Below are 9,987 nucleotides of genomic sequence, written 5' to 3'. Positions count from 1 at the left end.
AGCCTGCACCGACACATATCCCACCCGATCCCCGTAACCCCTACACCAACACATATCCCACCCTATCCCTGTAACCCCACGTATTTAATCCCCCTAACACTAAGGGTCAATTTATCATAGCCAATCAACCTAACCCAACACCTTTATGGGTGTTGATTGTGAGGTATTTTTTTGATGCTTCTTCTACCTCCATTTGCAGATACGCCTGGGCCAGATCAATCTTAGTGAAGCGTTTCCCTCCAGATAGCGAGGTGAAAATATCTTCAATCCACGGAAGTGGATATTGTACGGTGTGAAGGATCGGGTTCACTGTAACCTTAAAGTCCCCACAGATGCAAACCTTCCTTGGTTCCCCAGGCGTGCTGCTCAACGACTTTTTCATCACAGGGACGATGGGTGTAGCCCACTCGCTCCAGTCTACCTTGGACAGTACACCTGAACGTTCCAGACTCTCCAGATCTGCTTCGATGGCTGGGCGGATCGCATAAGGCACCGGTCTAGCCGTAAAAAATTTTGGGCTTGCGTTTTCTTTAATTTTAATCGTCGCTGTCATGCCTTTCAGTGTTCCGAGTCCTTGCTGGAACACTTCTTTTGCGTCAGTTAGGATCTTTGACAGTCGCCCAGGTGTGACGTCATCATCCTTTTTGTCAGCCACAGTCAGTGCCTGTATGGAATGCCAATCCAGTTGTATTTTCCGGATCCATTCACGTCCCAGTAATGGTCGTCCTCCATCTTGCAATACATACAGGTCTAGTTTTGGTGTTTTCTTACTGTTATATATAACGGTCACCCTTATTTTTCCTTTGTGGTAGACTTTTTGCCCCGTGTACGTCTTCAAAATAATTTTTGTGTCTCTCAAGGGTATGTGTGAGAATAGCTGCTCGTAGTCCCGTCGGTTTATGACTGTTAGGGCTGATCCTGTGTCCAATTCCATCTTTACCTGGACTCCTGCTATCTTGAGAGTGACCCAAATGGTTCGGTGATCCTCCGTTGTGATCACATTATGTAGTTTCAGACAACTCAGTTCCCTGCTTTCGGAGTCGTTATCACTCTTTTGTTCGTCTGAACTATTCTTATGTACCTTCTTGTACTTTCCTTTGGTAGGTTTCTTATTGCTGGTTTTCTTTCCCGACCTGCAGACTCGTGCTGTGTGTCATACTTTTCCACACTTTCTGCACACTTTGTCTTTGAACCAGCAATCATTCTGGTCGTGTGTTGTTCTGCTGCAGCGATAGCACTTCTCTGTTCCATATGACATTTTGTTTGTGCCATATTCTTGCGGTCTCTGTTGTATCTCTGCAGCGCCCCGTGCTGCTGCTTCATATGATACCGCAATGCTGAAAGCCTTTTCCAGCGTAAGGTCCTTTTCAGATAAAAGCCGTTTCTGGGTTCCTTCACTTTGAAGCCCACACGCAAACTTGTTCCTTAAGGTATCTGCCAGTCCTGCTCCAAACTGGCAGTGTTTCGATAGTTGCGCAGTTCTGTTAAATAATCAGCATTGCTTTCATCCTTATGCTGGTTCCGTTTGTGAAACTTGAATCTTTCTGCTATCAGCAGCGGTGTAGGGTTTAAATGTTCCTTTAGTATCGTTACTATGTCTTCAAAACTCTTTTCCATTGGCTTCGTTGGGGTTACTAGATTTCGTAATAATCCATACGTCTTTGCACCCATTAAATTTAACAATACCGACGCTTTCTTGTCATCTGACACCTCATTTGCCTTGCAGCACACCTCTATTCATTCGACATATGTAGTCCAATCTTCGACATCATTGTCAAATGCGGTGATCCTGCCACTCTTCGGCATTTTGGGTGTGGTTTAAAATGGCGTCTCCCAATGGCTTAAAATGGCGTCTCCCGCACTTTCCTTCCTCCCCCGCTGCTGCCAACACCACTCTCGGCGGTTCCCGTGGCAATAGCGGCGCCTCGCATGTTTCTGCGCGTCTCTCTCCGACGCTGCTCGGCCCCTGAACACCGGCTGCGCCCTGTGCGCTCTGCCCTCTCTATCTCCCCCGTCGACGCTGCTCGGCCCTTTGCTGTGCCGCTCGGTCGGGCTCTAGCCCGCCGCTGTCCGGGAAGGGTCTGCGCACTACCTGTTGCCTGCCCATTTCGCTGGACCACCTCGACTGGAAAGCCAAACCTGGCTCTCGACAGCCTCCCCCGCAATTCTCGAGTCTCTGCTGGATGACTGGGCGGTTGCCCGTGGTCGACGCCCGAGTCTCTGGCCTTGACCTCCAATCCACTGATCTCCAGGAACGAATCCCCGGGAGGTGATGCAGAGTTGCAGGTAGGTTCGAACTTGCCTCGTCGCCAATGTTACGTCCGTGTATATATAAGACACAGACTGCAGAGAACGGTACAACAGGTGTTTACTCAACGTGGCTCACACTGCAACTGATCTGTACAGATTACTACTCAGGGCTATATACAGGTGTGGTCACTGCCGGTACTGCAGTATACATGAGCTGTAAAACATAGTTCCCCCCTTAAAGGCATACACATTACAGAGTGGAGCATAAACGCCGACATAGCCTGTTTCTGTGCTGTATATCCTATGTAATGTACCTAGCCATTCTTGGTCCACGTTGAAATCCCCACTTAGAGTAAATTCTGTGCCCTTCATTCCCTCGGCTGCCTCCAAGTGATGTTAAGCATGGATTTACTTATTTATCAGCTGTAAGTGCTGGTGGGGGAAGGTAATCAGCAGGAGGTTTCCTTGTCCTTGTTTGACTTGAATGCCAGAAACTCACTGACCATACGTGATAGAGGAGATTCTTGTTAGAATACAAAAAAAACTGCTTTTGTGCTATTTTTCCATTGTAGTTTTAGATTGCGATTACTGAGATGTTGATTTGTGTGGTTGGTACCTTTTATTTTTCCCCCCTTAAACACCACTTCCCTATTACTCCTTGTGTACATTGTTCTTTTAACAGTTCTTTCACAAGTGAAGGATTCTGTTAGCTTTGACATTTTTATTTTTCCCGATCGATTTCTGGTCATTTTAAGCCTCAATGTCATCTATTATAATGTCCTTTTCCATTCACTGTCATTTTGTTACATATAGGTTTCATGCACTTATTCACTTGTCATTTTCTTGTTGCTCGAATTTAACTATATCTTGAATCCTAAAAAGCAATTTGGTGTTCCTGATCATAATAGGGGCAGTTTTATGGTTTGTTGGTTTTGGGATACCCAGCTCTACCTCACCACCACTTCTCTTGACCCCTCCACGGTCTCTAAATTGACACACTGCTTGTCTAACGTCCAGTATTGGATGAGCAGAAATTTTCTCCAATTAAATATTGGGCAGACTGAAGCCATTGTCTTTGGCCCCCGCCACAAACTCTGTTCCCTAGCCACCAACTCCATCTCTCTCCCTAGCATCTGTCTGAGGCTGAACCAGACTGTTCGTAACCTTGGTGTCATATTTGACCCTGAAATGAGCTTCTGACCACACATCTGTGGCATAACTAAGACCGCTTAACATTGCCCATCTCTGCCCCTGCCTCAGCTCATTTGCTGCTGAAACCCTCATCCATGCCTTTGTTACCTCTAGACTTGACTATTCCAGTGCACTCCTGGCTGGCCTCCCACATTCTACCCTACATAAACTTGAGGTCATCTAAAACTCGGCTGCCCATGTCCTAACTCGCACCAAGTGCCGTTCACCCCTGTGCTCACTGACCTACATTGACTCCTGGTTAAGCAACACCGCAACTTTAAAATTTTCATCCTTGTTTTCAAATCCCTCCATAGCCTCGCTCCTCCCTATCTCTATAATCTCCTTCAGCCCCACAACCCCCCTCTGTAATCTGCGTTCCTCAAATTCTGCCCTCCTTGAGCATCCCTGATTATAATCGCTCAACTATTGGTGGCCGTGCCTTCAGCTGCCTAGGCCCTAAGCTCTGGAATTCCCTGCCTAAACCTCTCCGCCTCGTTACCCCTCTTTCCTCCTTTAAGATGCTCTTTAAAACCTACCTATTTGACCAAGCTTTTGGCCATCTGCCCCAATTTCTTATGTGGCTCAATGTCAATTTTTTGTCTTATAATACTCCTGTGAAGTGCTGTGGGACGTTTTACTATGTTAAATGTGCTATATAAATACAAGTTGTTGTTGATACAATGCTTGATAAATGTTCAAAGAACAAAGTAGTAGATTCTGAAAGTAAAATTCTAAATTTCAAAACCAGTTCTAGCTGAGACTTGCAAATGTGTTCCTGCTGTGCACACAACACATACATGCAAAATTTGTACAAAATTGCACAAGTGATTTGTTCAAATGTTCCTATTAAATGTGTTATCAATCATGTATCCAACTGCCTGACTGCATGTGAATGAATCAAAGTACAGTACTGATTTAAGAACAAGTGACCAGTAGAAAAGCGATCAATCTTTCCTCAATTTAACATTCATAAACGAGTGCCACAAAACTGACCAATTATATATATATATAACAATTCAATTAGTTATTCGCTGTTGATGCCTGAGAAGTTAAGTTTATATAGACATGTTCTAGTGTCTGGCACGAGAGTTGGAAATTTCAGCTGGTCCTGGGAATTTCCAGCTGCTTTGGACAAATTCTGGCTGAGATGAGTTCTACTTTCTGCCCTGTTCCACAATAACTAGTGTACTGTGACAATCAAAGTTTCCAAATAACCAACTACCGTAAGCAATGAGGGGAAAATGTGGGTGACTACTCAGAATGGGGCAAAAGCTGGGGGGTGACCCAGAATGAAGGTAGCAGTAGTATTAGCTGTAGTAGTGAACACTGCCCACACTGCACTGGAGGTAATGACCTGACCAAGTGTCGGGGGTGAGGAGACTCCTGCTGTCATAGTGATGCCAGACCATATAAGATCATGCCAGTGAGCAAGATGTCTGCACAGTACTTTGCAATTAGCTAGGATAGTTGCACTGCTGTGAGCCACCAGATGTTTTAATGGACTGGTGCAATGTTAGACAGTGCATGCGCTCAGCATCATTCGCAGACTCGGCTATCGGGCTGGTAGGTGTGGAGATGGTTGTTTCGTTCAACATCAAGTTAGCATCTGTTGAGAGACAGTAACCAGAAGAGTTCTGACAGATACTGATCCTGCAGGTGTGCCTGAAACACCAAGATATCCTTACAGGGCATAAGGGTAAAATCCACACAAATGTATTATGGTATTGGCTTTTTTTCTGTCATGGTACATATTGAATTAAAGCAGGTTCAGCAGAGAATTGGGTGGGACAGCAGGGCCAGCATTTATTGCCCATCCCTTGAGAAGGTGGTGGTGAGCTGCCTTCTTGAACCGCTGCAGTCCGTGTGGTGAAGGTACTCCCACAGTGCTGTTAGGTAGGGAGTTCCAGGATTCTGACCCAGCAACGATGAAGGATCGGCGATATACTTCTAAGTCAGGATGGTGTGTGACTTGGAGGGAAACTTGGATGTGATGGTGTTCCCATGCACCTACTGCCCTTGTCCTTCTAGGTGGTAGAGGTCACGGGTTTGGGAGGTGCTGCCGAAGAAGCCTTGGCGAGTTGCTGCAGTGCATCTTGTAGATGGTACACACTGCAGCCATGGTACGTCGGTGGTGGAGGGAGTGAATGTTTAAGGTGGTGGATGGGGTGCCAAACAAGTGGACTGCTTTGTCCTGGATGGTGTTGAGCTTCTTGAGTGTTGTTGGAGCTGCACTTATCCAGGCAAGTGGAGAGTATTCCATCACACTCCTTACTTGTGCCTTGTAGATGGTGGAAAGGCTTTGGGGAGTCAGGAGGTGAGACACTCAATGCAGAATACCTAGCCTCTGACCTGCTCTTGTTGCCACAGTATTTATGTGCTGGTCCAGTTAAGTTTCTGGTCAATGGTGACCCCCAGGATGTTGATGGTGGGGGATTCGGCGATGGTAATGCTGTTGAATGTCAAGGGGTGGTGGTTAGACTCTCACTTGTTGGAGATAGAAATTGCCTGGCATTTCTGTGGCACGCATGTTACCTGCCACTTATCAGCCCAAGCCTGAACGTCGTCCAGGTCTTGTTGCATGCGGGCATGGACTGCTTCATTATCTGAGGCATTGTGAATGGCACTGAACACTGTGCAGTCATCAGCGAACATCCCCATTTCTGACCTTGCCTTGGAGGGAAGGTCATTGATGATGCAGCTGAAGATGGTTGGGCCTAGGACACTGCCCTGAGGAACTCCTGCAGCAATGTACTGGGGCTGTGATGATTGACCTTCAACCACCACAACCATCTTCATTTGTGCTAGGTATGACTCCAGCCAGTGGAGAGTTCCCCCCCCCCCCCCACTGCTTCCCATTGACTTCAGTTTTACTAGGGCTCCTTGATGCCACATTCAGTCAAATGCTGCCTTGATGTCAAGGGCAGTCACTTTCACCTCACCTCTGGAATTCCGCTCCTTTGTCCATGTTTGCATGAAGGCTGTAATGACGTCAGGAGCCGAGTGGTCTTGGCGGAACCCAAACTGGGCATCAGTAAGCAGGTTATTGGTGAGTAAGTGCCACTTGATAGCACTGTCGATGACACCTTCCATTACTTTGCTGATGATTGAGAGTAGACTGATGGGGTGGTAATTGGCTGCATTGGATTTGTCCTGCTTTTTGTGGACAGGACCTACCTGGGCAGTTTTCCACATTGTCGGATAGATGCCAGTGTTGTAGCTGTACTGGAACAGCTTGGTTAGAGGCGCGGCTAATTCTGGAGCAAAAGTCTTCAACACGATAGCCGGGATGTTGTTGGGGCCCATAGCCTTTGCTGTATCCAGAGCGCTCAGCCATTTCTTGATATCACGTGAGTGAATCGAATTGGCTGAAGACTGGCTTCTGTGATGGTGGGGACCTCAGGGGTAGGCCGATATGGATCATCCACTTGGCACTTCTGGCTGAAGATGGTTGCAACCGCTTCAGCCTTGTCTTTTGCACTCACGTGCTGGGCTCCACCATCATTGAAGATAGGGATATTCATGGAGCCTCCTCTGCCCATTAGTTTAATGGTCCACCACCATTCACGACTGGATGTGACAGGACTGCAGAGCTTTGATCTGATCTGTTGATTGTGGGATTGCTTAGCCCTGTCTATAGCATGCTGCTTCTGCTTTTTAGCATGCATGTAGTCCTGTGTTGCAGCTTCCCCAGGTTGGCATCTCATTTTTAGATGCGCCTGGTGCTGCTCTTGGCGTACTCTTCTACACTCTTTATTGAACCAGGGTTGGTCCCCTGGCTTGATGGTAATGGTAGAGTGAGGGATATGCCGGGCAATGAGGTTACAGATTGTGGTGGAATACAATTCTGCTGCTGTTGATGGCCCACAGTGCCTCATAGATGCCCAGTTTTGAGCTGCTAGATCTGTTCTGAATCTAGCCCATTTAGCACGGTGGTAGTGTGACACAACATGATGGAGGGTGTTCTCAATGTGAAGACGGGACTTCGTTGCCACAATGACTGTGCGGTGGTCACTATTACCAATACTGTCATGGACAGATGCATCTGCGACCAGTAGATTGGTGAGGGCGAGGTCAAGTAGGTTTTTCTCTCGTGTTGGTTCTCTCACCACCAGTCGCAGGCCCAGACTGGCAGTTATGTCCTTCAGGACTCGGCCAGCTCGGTCAGTACTGGTGCTATGAAGCCACTCTTGGTGATGGACATTGAAGTCCCTCACCCTGTCTAAAGGTTAGACACTACCCTTTTCCCTCTGGGACCTGGGTTCAAATGCAGCATGGACTAATGGGATGACAGTCTCTTCTGTCTGCTGGCTGTAAGGATCCTGTGTGAAATTAGTTTAGGGAACCTCAATTCAGAGGCATAGGCCTACAGCACAAAACAGTCTCTAATTGACAATAATTGGCAGCCTCGCATGTGTGGGAAATGTCAAAATATACTATGCAGTAGGGAGTGTTTTTCTAATGTTGGGGCTGAGGCATGTGTTGAGGTAGAGTAGGGAAATTTTACTCTGCATCTCACTTGTATCAACTGGGGAGTGCTTTGAACAACACAGGAGCAGGAATAGGCCACTCAGCCCCTCGCACCTATTCTACATAGATATATAGATACATAGAAGATAGGAGCAGGAGTAGGCCATTCGGCCCCTCGAGCCTGCTCCGCCATTCAATGAGATCATGGCTGATCATCCAAATTCAGTACCCTGTCCCTGCTCTCTCTCCATATCCCTTGATCCCTTTAGCCTTAAGAAATATATCCAACTCCTTCTTGAATATATTTAATGAATTGGCCTCCACTGCCTTCTGTGGTAAAGAATTCCACAGGTTCACCACTCTCTGGGTGAAGAAATTCCTCCTCATCTCTGTCCTAAATGACTTACCCCTTATCGTTAGACGGTGACCCCTGGTTCTGGACTCCCCGGCCATCGGGAACATCCTTCCTGCATCCAGTCTGTCTAGCCCTGTTAGAATTTTATAAGTTTCAATGCGATCCCCTCTCATTCTTCTAAACTCCAGCAAGTATAAGCCCAATCGACCCAATCTCTGCTCATACGTCGTTCCTGCCATCCCAGGCATCAGTCTGGTGAATCTTCGTTGCACTCCCTCCATGGCAAGAACATCCTTCCTCAGATAAGGCGACCAAAACTGCACATAATAATCAAGGTGTGGTCTCACCAAGGCCCTGTACAACTGCAGCAAGACATCCTTGTTCTTGTACTCAAACCCTCTTGCTACGAAGGCCAACATACCATTTGCCTTCTTAACCGTCTGCTGCATCTGCATGCTTACCTTCAGCGACTGGTGCACAAGGACACCCAGGTCTCGTTGCACTTCCCCTTCTCCCAATCTATTGCCGTTCAGATAATAATCTGCCTTTCTGTTTTTGCCACCAAAGTGGATAACCTCGCATTTATCCACATTATACTGCATCTGCCATGCTTCTGCCCAATCACCCAACCTGTCCAAATCATACTGGAGTTTCTCGGCATCCTCCTCACAGCACACACGCCCACCCAGCTTTGTGTCGTCTGCAAATTTGGAGATATTACATCTAGTTCCCTCGTCTAGATCATTTATATATATTGTGAATAGCTGGGGTCCTCGGACCGATCCCTGCGGTACCCCACTAGTCACTGCCTGCCACTCGAAAAAAGACCCGTTTATTCCAACTCTTTGCTTCCTGTCTGCCAACCAGTTCTTTATCCAAGTCAGTACCTTGCCCCCAATCCCATGTGCCTTAACTTTACACGCTAATCTCTTATGCGGGACCTTATCGAAAACCTTCTGAAAGTCCAAATACGCCACATCCACTGGTTCTCCCTTATCTATTCTACCAGTTACATCCTCAAAAAATTCCAGTAGATTAGTCAAGCACGATTTCCCTTTTGTAAATCCATGTTGACATTGTCCAATCCTGTCACTGTTTTCCAAGTGCTCTGCTATTACATCTTTTATAATGGACTCTAGCATTTTCCCCACTACCGATGACAGGCTTACCGGTCTATAATTCCCTGTTTTCTCTCTACCACCTTTTTTGAATAGTGGGGTAACATTAGCTACCCTCCAATCCATGGGAACTGTTCCAGAATCTATCGAATTTTGAAAGATGACCAGCAATGCATCTACTATTTCTAGGGCCACTTCCTTAAGTATCCTAGGATGTAGATTATCAGGCCCTGGGGATTTATCGGCCTTCAATCCCGTCAATTTCCGTAACACCATTTCCCTACAATACTGATTTCTTTCAGTACCTCCCTCTCATTGGACCCTATGTTCCCCGACATCTCTGGGAGGTTATTTGTGTCCTCCTTTGTGAAGACAGAACCAACGTATGTATTTAATTGGCCTGCCATTTCTTTGTTCCCCATTATAAATTCCCCTGATTCTGACTGCAAGGGACCTACGCTTGACTTCACCAATCTTTTTCTCTTCACATATCTATAAAAGCTTTTACAGTCAGTTTTTATGTTCCCTGCAAGCTTACTCTCATACTCTATTTTCCCCCTCTTAATTAATCCCTTTGTCCTCCTTTGCTGAATCCTAAAGTGCTCC

Source organism: Somniosus microcephalus, chromosome 5, assembly GCF_052327205.1.
Source record: "Somniosus microcephalus isolate GS21.2 chromosome 5, FLI_Smic_1.0, whole genome shotgun sequence".
In the NCBI taxonomy this organism is placed as follows: domain Eukaryota; kingdom Metazoa; phylum Chordata; class Chondrichthyes; order Squaliformes; family Somniosidae; genus Somniosus; species Somniosus microcephalus.
This window is presented reverse-complemented; position numbering follows the sequence as displayed.